Source organism: Siphateles boraxobius, unplaced genomic scaffold (genome assembly GCF_051911475.1).
Source record: "Siphateles boraxobius isolate OS27281-9 unplaced genomic scaffold, OSU_SipBor_1 130, whole genome shotgun sequence".
NCBI classification, from domain to species: Eukaryota; Metazoa; Chordata; class Actinopteri; order Cypriniformes; family Leuciscidae; genus Siphateles; species Siphateles boraxobius.
Window position 1 is genome coordinate 37,901,604 of NW_027508734.1, and position 9,808 is coordinate 37,911,411.

Genomic DNA, 9,808 nt, shown 5'->3' on the forward strand with positions numbered 1-9,808 from the left:
ATTAAATGATGTAATGGGGTTGTTTTAAATATTTTTTGAATATACAAACAGAATGATAGCCTACTTTTAAACATTAAACTAAACCACCAGTAGGGTGTGGCAGGTGACCGTCATTTATTCAAATGATTCGTTCAAATGGTTGAATCGTTCAGGAATGAGGCAGTTGTTTAATGGGTCATTGAATCTTTGACTCAACCGATTCATTCAAAGCGCTGAATCATTCAGTAATGCGGTTATGTTTTCCGGTGAGATGTGCTGTGGTTCTGCTGTGATCTGTGTTTTGAGCTATTTTCGCTGCTCAAATAGAACAAAAACAGTCAATATTGTGTCTAAAATTTAAGTGATTTGAAATTAAATACTTGTTTATTGAACTGTCATATGAAATCAGTGTCACATTTTCAATTGTGATGGTATTATGTGTTCAGTCTATAGGCGCGTAGTGTTTTTTTACAAAGTGACATCGCCAACGACTGACTTGGTATGAATAATACATCGTTTTCAAAAAACGGAAAGGAAAATTTCAGTTTCCTTTCGAGGGAACTCGCACTGCGTTGTTGAAAACGACTCTTTGGGGGTCGCTCCCTTAGCATGCGTCTCTGAAGTATGAATGAAACTATTCCAATCCTGATTGGTGTTGCGTCATGACGTAACATGTGACTGCATAACCGGATGCATAAAAGCGACGCCGGCACACACACACACTAGCTTTTCGCTCTTCAGCAAGCGCTCTATGTTACGACTGTCTGTCTTATTTGGTGTTGTTTGTCTGATTCCTCATTTATATTATGGCCAGCCAACAGTTCAGAATGTGTGTGCACCCCTGTCCTCGTTTCATTACGGATGGGGACACGCATGTTTCGTGTGTGAACTGTTTGGGAGCGCAGCACGCCCAGGCAGCTCTCGAGGGAGCTGCCTGCGTACACTGTGAAGCACTACCCATGAGGGTGCTGCGCTCCCGGCTGGCTTGCTTTGATGAGCTTGGTCAGGCTCGCGTTCCCCGCGGTTCTGGTCCCGCGTCTTTTGAAGGCGGCGTGGCGACTCAGATCGTGGGGTTCGCAGCGGGATCTTGCAGATGAGAATGAGACTGCTGCGGCACTTTCTCATTCTTCATCTGAGGATCCCGAAGCCCCTGTGAGTGGTGCAGAAGCCCGCGCTGCGGGTTCTTCTGCCCAAGACCAGGTCCCGGTGCTTGAGCTTCCGAGGAGGTAGAGGTGATCAGCATCGAGGATGACCGTGAGTCAAGCGCGTCAGTTCACGGCCAAGCTTATGAGGAGCTGGTGGAGGTTGTGACTCGTGCCGTGGCCAGACTTAAAATCAGCTGGCCACAAGATGAGCAGGGAACGCAAGTCAGAAGCAAGTTAGACGAGCGTTTCCTGCGGCACAGGTCACAGCCTCAGCGCCGGGGTTTGCCATTCTTCCCCGATCTCCACAAAGAGATCTCGAGATCGTGGGATAAACCGCATTCGTCCCGTGGGATAAGCCCGCGTCCCGACCTGCCGCCGTGTCATGGCGGCAGGTCGGGCTGGTTCATGTCTGCACTCTATGGCTATCTTGCAGGCATACCAGGCCGACCTCCTGAAAGATTTGAACGAGGGGGAGGGGCCAACTCCTGAAGATATAGCGGAGTTGCGTAAGGCCACAGATTTGTCTCTCCGGGCCACTAAAGAGACGGCCCGCGCCATTGGCCGCTCTATGGCAGCTATGGTGGCCACGGAGAGGCATCTGTGGCTGAATTTATCAGGTCTAAAAGAAAGGGATAAATCTGTTATGCTGGATGCGCCGCTTTCGCCTTCTGGCCTGTTCGGCGAAGCCGATACATCGGTCGTCAACAGCAGAAGCCCCCCAGCCAGAAGGGCGATTTGAGGGATGTCCTTCAGGCTAGGAGAGCTTCAGGAAAGAGGTCCTAGCCAGGGTGGTGGGACCTCTGAGGGCTGTCCCCCTCCGTTGCAGAACAACCGAGGTTGTTCTCACAGCGGAGCCCTCAAGGAAACGATGTGAGTTGCCCGCCGTCGGTGACGCTTCGGGCCGCATCATCTTCCAGCGAAAGCACTGTGCGTATTTTTTCTCAAAAAATAAAAAATGAGCATCAGTTATGGTTACGAAAGCCGTATCGACTACAGCCGGTCTTCCGCTTCAGGGGGTCGAGAAGGGTGCTCGAAAAACACCAGAGGTCTCGAGAGGCTGGTTCCCTTAGTAGATTTTGTAGAGGCATGGTATCATCTTCCCAACATATCTGCATGGGTCCTGCATATAATAAAGTCAGGGTACAGACTGCAGTTCGGGCACCGCCCCCCCAAATTTTCTGGGGTGGTGCAGACTACAGTGGTTCCAGAGCAGGCTCAGGCGATGGCACGAGAAGTGCAATCTCTGCTGCTAAAGGAGGCCATAGAACGTGTTCCTCATTCAGACAGGGAGTCCGGATTTTACAGCCGGTACTTTATAGTTCCAAAGAAGGATGGGGGGTTGAGGCCAATTCTAGATCTCAGGGTTTTGAACCGGTCTCTGAGGAAGTTCAGGTTCAAAATGCTCACTATTTCTGTCATCGTGAGTCAAATCAGATCAGAGGACTGGTTTGTCACGATAGCTCTAAAAGACGCCTATTCTCACGTATCCATCCTTCCATTTCACAGGAGGTTCCTGAGGTTCGCTTTTGGGGGCGAAGCTTACCAATATCAGGCTCTTTCGTTCGGCCTAGCACTCTGTCCCCGCACATTCACCAAATGTATGGATGCAGCACTTGCTCCACTAAGACTTCAGGGCATCCGCATACTGAATTATATCGACGACTGGCTCATTCTGGCCCAGTCTCAAGAAATGGCAGTTCGGCATTGAGATGTCGTCATTGGCCACATTCAAAAATTGGGGTTGAGACTCAACACAAAGAAGAGTGTGTTAGAACCGTCCCAGTGCACAACGTTTCTGGGCGTTGTGTGGAACTCGACTATGATGCAGGCACGCATGTCTCCGGTGCTTATCGAGTCCATTCTGGCGATGGTGTCCAAGTTAAAGCTAGGCCAGGCCACCACTGTAAAGCAATTTCAAAGACTGCTGGGCCTCAAGGCAGCGGCATCCAACATTATACCTTTGGGCCTTCTACACATGAGGCCCCTTCAGGGGTGGCTGAAAGCCAAGGGGTTTTCCCCCAAGGGAAATCCATTTCGTATGATCAGAGTAACGCGCAGATGCCTTCGTTCTCTAATAATATGGAAGAAACCTTGGTTCCTGTACAAGGGCCAGTGTTAGGAGCATCATGTCGCCGGAAAACCGTTTCGACAGACGCCTCCCTCACTGGCTTGGGCGCGGTCATGGGCGGCCGCTTTGCCAGGGGTCTGTGGCAGGACCATCATCATTTTTGGCACATAAATTGTCTAGAGATGTTGGCTGTGTTCAGGGCTCTGAGGAGCTTCCTTCCAGACATCAAGGGTCACCATGTCCTAGTACGATCGGACAATACATCAGTGGTAGCTTATCTGAACCGACAAGGGGGACTCAGATTGCGCCCTCTGTGCAGACTGGCGCATCAGGTTATTCTTTGGTCCCAAGGGAAAATACTGTCTATCAGAGCTATGTATATTTCGGGGGTTCAGAATCAGGGAGCAGACATCCTGTCAAGGCAGGGGCTGAGGCCCGGGGAATGGAGACTTCATCCAGATGTGGTGAAGTTGATATGGGAGAGGTTTGGACCCATGGAAGTGGATCTATTCGCGTCTCGAGAGACGTCCCACTGCCCACTTTGGTTCTCCCTCTCACATCCAGCCCCACTGGGGTTGGATGCCATGGTACAGGCCTGGCCGAGGCTTCGCCTGTACGCATTTCCCCCGATCGCTCTGCTTCCGGGAGTCCTGGAGAGGGTCCGTCAGGAGGGCATCAGTCTACTTCTGGTTGCCCCAATGTGGCCGACCCGAGTATGGTTTTCAGACATAATTTCACTCCTGATAGCTCAGCCATGGCAGATTCCTGAAACCATACTTAGCTCTAGGGCTCCATCTACTAGGAGATTATATGGCCTTAAGTGGAATGTTTTTGTCACTTGGTGTAGAGAACACAATTTCGACCCAGTTAACTGCCCGGTGGCTTCAGTTCTGGAGTTTCTTCAAGATCGTTTCTCTGCGGGTCTCTCCCCTTCCACGCTTAAGGTATACGTGGCTGCCATTGTGGCTTTCCACGCGCCATTAAGTGAGTGGCCTCTGGGGAGGCACCAGCTGGTCATTCATTTTCTCCGTGGTACTTGGAGAATGAGACCGACAACAAGGTCCAGGGTTCCTGCCTGGGACCTGGCATTGGTTCTGGAAGGGTTATCACTGGCCCCCTTCAAACCTCTTCAGTCGGCTTCGCCTAAAGATCTTACATACAAATTGGTCTTTCTCTTAGCCATCACCTCTCTTAAGAGGGTGGGAGATCTCCAAGCCCTGGCAGTGACACCAGCTTACTTGGAGTTTGCCCCTGGCAAGGTTAAGGCATTTTTGCACCCGAGACCAGGCTATGTGCCTAAAATGCCTGCTAATACGGCTAGGTCTACGACCCTTCAGGCGTTCCATCCTCCACCTCATGTGTCGGCAGAAGAAGAGAAGCTTCATTTGCTCTGCCCCGTCAGAGCTTTGAGTATTTACCTCGAGAGGTCCTCTTCTTGGAGGAGGTCGGACCAACTGTTAGTGTGTTTTGGTTCACCTAGGAGAGGGCTCCCGGCATCCAAGCAAACTATTAGTAATTGTATTGTGCAGGCTATTGCCTTGGCTTATGAGGTGCACAATTTGCCTTCACCTCTGGCCATAAGGGCTCATTCGACTAGAGGCATGGCATCCTCTAGGGCCCTCCTCTCGGGAGTTCCCCTCCAGGAGATCTGTGACGCAGCCGGTTGGGCTACCCCGCACACTTTCTTTAGGTTCTATAGTTTACACCTCCCTAGTACGCCTGGCGCACATGTGCTCTCGTCCTAGCTGAGTGCCTGAATCAGTTTCACTCCAGGGCAGGCCTGTTTCGGTGCGTGGCCTAGTGGGCATTCGTTCCCCAAAGAGTCGTTTTCAACGACGTAGTGCGAGTTCCCTCGAAAGGGAACGTCTCGGGTTATGACTATAACCCTTGTTCCCTGAGAAGGGAACAAGACACTGCGTCGTCGTGTCACGCCCCTTAGGACCTGACAGCGTCTTGCTTCATCGCTAGGCTAGTGTGTGTGTGTGCCGGCGTCGCTTTTATGCATCCGGTTATGCCGTCACATGTTACGTCATGATGCAACACCAATCAGGATTGGAATAGTTTCATTCATACTTCAGAGACGCACGCTAAGGGAGTGTCCCCCAAAGAGTCGTTTTCAACGACGCAGTGTCTCGTTCCCTTCTCAGGGAACAAGGGTTATAGTCATAACCCGAGACGTTTTTTGATACATTGTGGTTGTGTAAACATACCTTTAGACCAGTGTTTCTCAACCCTGCTCCGGAAGGACAACCAACACTGCACATTTTCTGCACACTTGATTCAACTCATCAGCTCATTTTCACATATATCCCCATGTGATAATGAGCTGATGAGTTGAATCAGGTGTGTTTGATTAGGGAGACAAAGAAATCGTGCAGAGTTGGGGGTCCTTCAGTAGCAGGGTTGAGAAACACTGCCTTAGGCTGCGTTCACACTGGAGGGGCTTAATGCTCAATTCAGATTTTTTGAAAAATGCGATTTTTTTGCAAGGCCGTTCACATTTCCAATTAAATACAACCTTTTGTGATCTCCTGTGTGAACGTAGGTGCAGAAGAGTACTCAACGGTCAACGACGTCACTTGAAATGTTTTCATAAACCGCCCGGTTCCGATAAGAGCCCTCGAGTTTGGCCTGAATAGAGCTGTCCCCCCAAATATTAATTAAATCAGAAACCTCGCTTCCCTTCCATTGACTGGTATCAGCATCGTCCGCCATAGTTGTTGTTTATCTTCTCATTCCCGCCTTCTTCAACGCAGAATTATGACGTTTGTCGCATATCAATGACGTGCGGGTCGGATACATGTGACCTGGCCGTTCAGATTGAAGTCGCATTTCAAAAGATCGGATACATATCAGATTTGGACCACATACCCAAGTGGCCTGGGTCGCATTTGAAAAGATCTGTGTCGTTCAGACTGTCATGAAAAGATCAGATACAGGTCGCATAGGGGCAAAAAAATCGGAATTGGATCGTTTCAGACTGCAGTGTGAACGTAGCCTTAGACGATACCGGAAAATGGAACCGAATGAAACTCAGTGCTTAAATTCATGGGGAACGTAATCAAGGTAAGCAGAAACAGGTGTGTGGAATCTAATTAACAGCCAAGGAAATTACCTATATGAACTCAGGCAGGCAAAAACAGGAACAAAACACAGTAAAAATTAAACCAAAACAAGTATATACATCTGTTGAATATCTGTGATTTGCTACTCTGAGTCTGAACTGTGTTATTCTGAGAAATGCTCATCTACCCTTTGAAAGTTGACACACTTCTTAACTACAATGTCTATTGGTCAGAACGCTGGAGGATGGGAGCCCCCAGGGCAAACAACATGGCAAACGGCTTTCATTATGATTGGAAACTAGATCTATAAAGTGGGGCTCCAGATGCCTCACTGTTATTTTCAGGCCCTCTGGCAACAGCTTCCAAAGGCTGGAACATATTCAATTATATTCATAAATGTAAGATCATCACACAATTGACAAATATAGAACAGATTTGTATTATTTAAATGCAAACCTGGGAGAAGAGAAAAAAGACTGCAAGTGAATAAAATTACAGAGAAAATATGCAAATTGTGTAGGATTAAGATTAAGAAGATGAGCAGGGGCTGGTGAACGCAGAGCAGAGGGCTTATGACGATAGAAGGGAGGGCTGATGTAGGAGAAGATCTGAAAGACACGAGGAAAGAATGTAGGAGAAAAGAGAGACTTGGAAGAAGGTGAGATTGGATGGGAGCAGGACGCTGAAAAGGGAAAAATGAAAATAATACAAAGAGCGAGGAATAGAGAAAACAAAAAGTGGAGAGAAAACAGTTCTGGGAAAGACAAAGCTTTACAAAACTGCAGGCTGTTGTTTGAGATTTCAGATGTTGCTATGAGGAAAATAAAACAAAGAAGATTGAGTAAAAAACAATGATTTCTTCAACTTGTCCACAGTCACAATAGTGATCTCTTGATACAATAACACATGGGGTTTCAAACTGGGGTTAAGGGAAATTTATTGAGAAACGTGCTATACATTTTTAAAAATTTAAAAATGCTGTAAACATAATGCAAAGTAAACATTAGATTATCTAGATTTTATTTATTCTGTTTAAGTAGAATGACAATATATCAATCTGCCTATATATCTGCCTTTTTTGTTTGGGAAGAAGGTCTCTCACTAGGGGATTCTCATATTTTATCGTATGCAAACTTCAGAATCTCACTGGAAGTAGTAGGTTATCTGGGTACTTTTGCCAACTCTTTTATGAGTACTGTGAATTCAGACATAGGCCTACATCTTTTGTCACATACTGTTTTAGGCCTACATCTTTTGTCACATACTGTTTTTCGCCTACTATATGGAAGCATGCAATTTCTGATGCAGCGTGTGTTCTCTATAGAGCACAGCTGCTACAACTAATTCATGTATCCTATATTGTACAGCAGCCGCATGTCTTACATGCTCACAGCAGTATGTTATGCATGTATTGGCAGCAAGTCCAATACTTGCTCTGCAGCAGCAGAAGCAATAACCAATAACAGCAGCAAAGTAGCAGATCTATTCTGCCAAGTCCAAACATTTTAACATTGTCGTATCCATTACCATGCCAAACACTCTGAGAGCTGCCATGATAGAACTGCAATGAATCATTTGTTGTCAAACAGCTGGTGTAAACCTCTATGAAACCCCTTACATAAAATATGTACTGCAGCTCTTTCTGAGTATATTTGTCATCAATTTTTTGCACTTTACTGTTTCAGCTTCATATCATTTTATGAAACCATCTGTTTCTCCTATTGTTTGTTTGTAAGGAAATGTCTTACTGAAGCTAATATCTTGTTGGAACAAAGTGTAAGCCTGGCTCAATCGGCCCAATGGAGGTCTTCCGATCAGCAGGTGAAGGTCTTTGCACGTTACTGTCTTTCCGCGTGGCAAAGTAATTTGAATAAATGAAATACATTTTCTCATATTTATTAACTCGTTATTTCATCTGACTCCATAAATGAAAAAGGTCTTCATGAAAAATGTCAGTGCATCATTAAGAGTGAGTGAATGTTTGACTATTCTTTTTAACTCTTTACTGAAAATAATGTCAGAGTTGATTAGAATAAAATCAAATGTTTACAATTTATTATGTCAGGTAAATGTATCACACCAATTTGTAATCAATTCAAAGATAATAGATACAAATATCAAATGCTCAGGAATAAAGAGAGAAGATGCAATATCTTGACATTATAGAATACATGATGCAAAGTATTCTGCTTACACTTCGCATCACGGGCTAGTCTGGGTTACAGAATCGCGCCAGCCTCTCATTGCATTTCATTATATAGACAGACCGAGGCAGAAACCTCTTTTCAAATGTTAACATGAGTTCACAGTGGGAATTTTCATTAATCACCGCCCCAGACTTACTGGTGGCAGAAGTTGATTTTCATAGAACCATTTGCTAACAATGGGAATTAGATTTGAGTTTACACCTTCTGAGAGCAGGAGAACATTTGCCTGGAGATAGTTCTCCTATGTGTGCGAATTATCTCTAAACTCGTAATTACCTTATTACCTTTTGGTTTACTTCTTTGAGAATGAGACCTTTGTACCAGTCGGACTGAGAGATTTCAAATGATATCAAACGTGTAATACTGTATGATAATTATTCACATTAACCCATATAGATTTTGGGGGGAATTTCAGGTGATCTCTGCATGATAGTACAAGAGAGAAATTCAAATGTTAATTATATTCACAACAAAATCTAAAAAAGAAAGAAATTGAATTTTGCATTTAGTATTTGAGTGGTCCTACAATATGTGTTTATAAAAAATGTTTTTTTCATTGTACGTTGTAAAAAAATAAATCTGTAAAATAAAATAAAAAACTCTGTTATTTTACAGATTTATTTTTTACAGTGTACAATGCAAAAAAAAAAAAAAAAATTATAAACACATTCTGTTGGACCACTCAAATGGTTTATTACCCAGACATTATCCAGTAATTTAATGGACATTTCTGTTAAACCTACACTGTTAAAAATATACCTCAACATTTTACTGTAAAATACTGGCAGCAGGGTTGCCAGCCAGTTAATGTTTTTTTAGAGAAGCGTTTCTGTAATTTAATTTACAGAATGTCCCTGTATTTTCTGATTACAGTAAATAACTGTATTTTAAAATTGTTGTATTTTTCACAGTAAACTACACAAATCTTTGTATTTGCCATATTGCTATATATATATATATATATATATATATATATATATATTTTTTTTTAAATGTAAAATACAGTATATATTTTCCTGATTTCTGAATATTAACGACTGGCAGCTGAATTTTAAATGTAAATTATTGCATATGCTTTAAACTATTTTTTTAAATACATAAAGTGTTGTATAATGCACAACTTAATTCCCAAATTACTTCACAAAACAATCCTAATTCGACATCCTAATCCTTCAAATCTGCATGAAAAAAGTCATAAACAGTGTATTTTGTATTATTTTTATTTAATTTTTATTTACAATATATATATATTTTTTTTAAATATACATGAAATTAAATATTTTTCAATTACTTGAAACATAAATTAGCCGTCATGGCCCTTCACACAAAGAGGAAATACGCAAA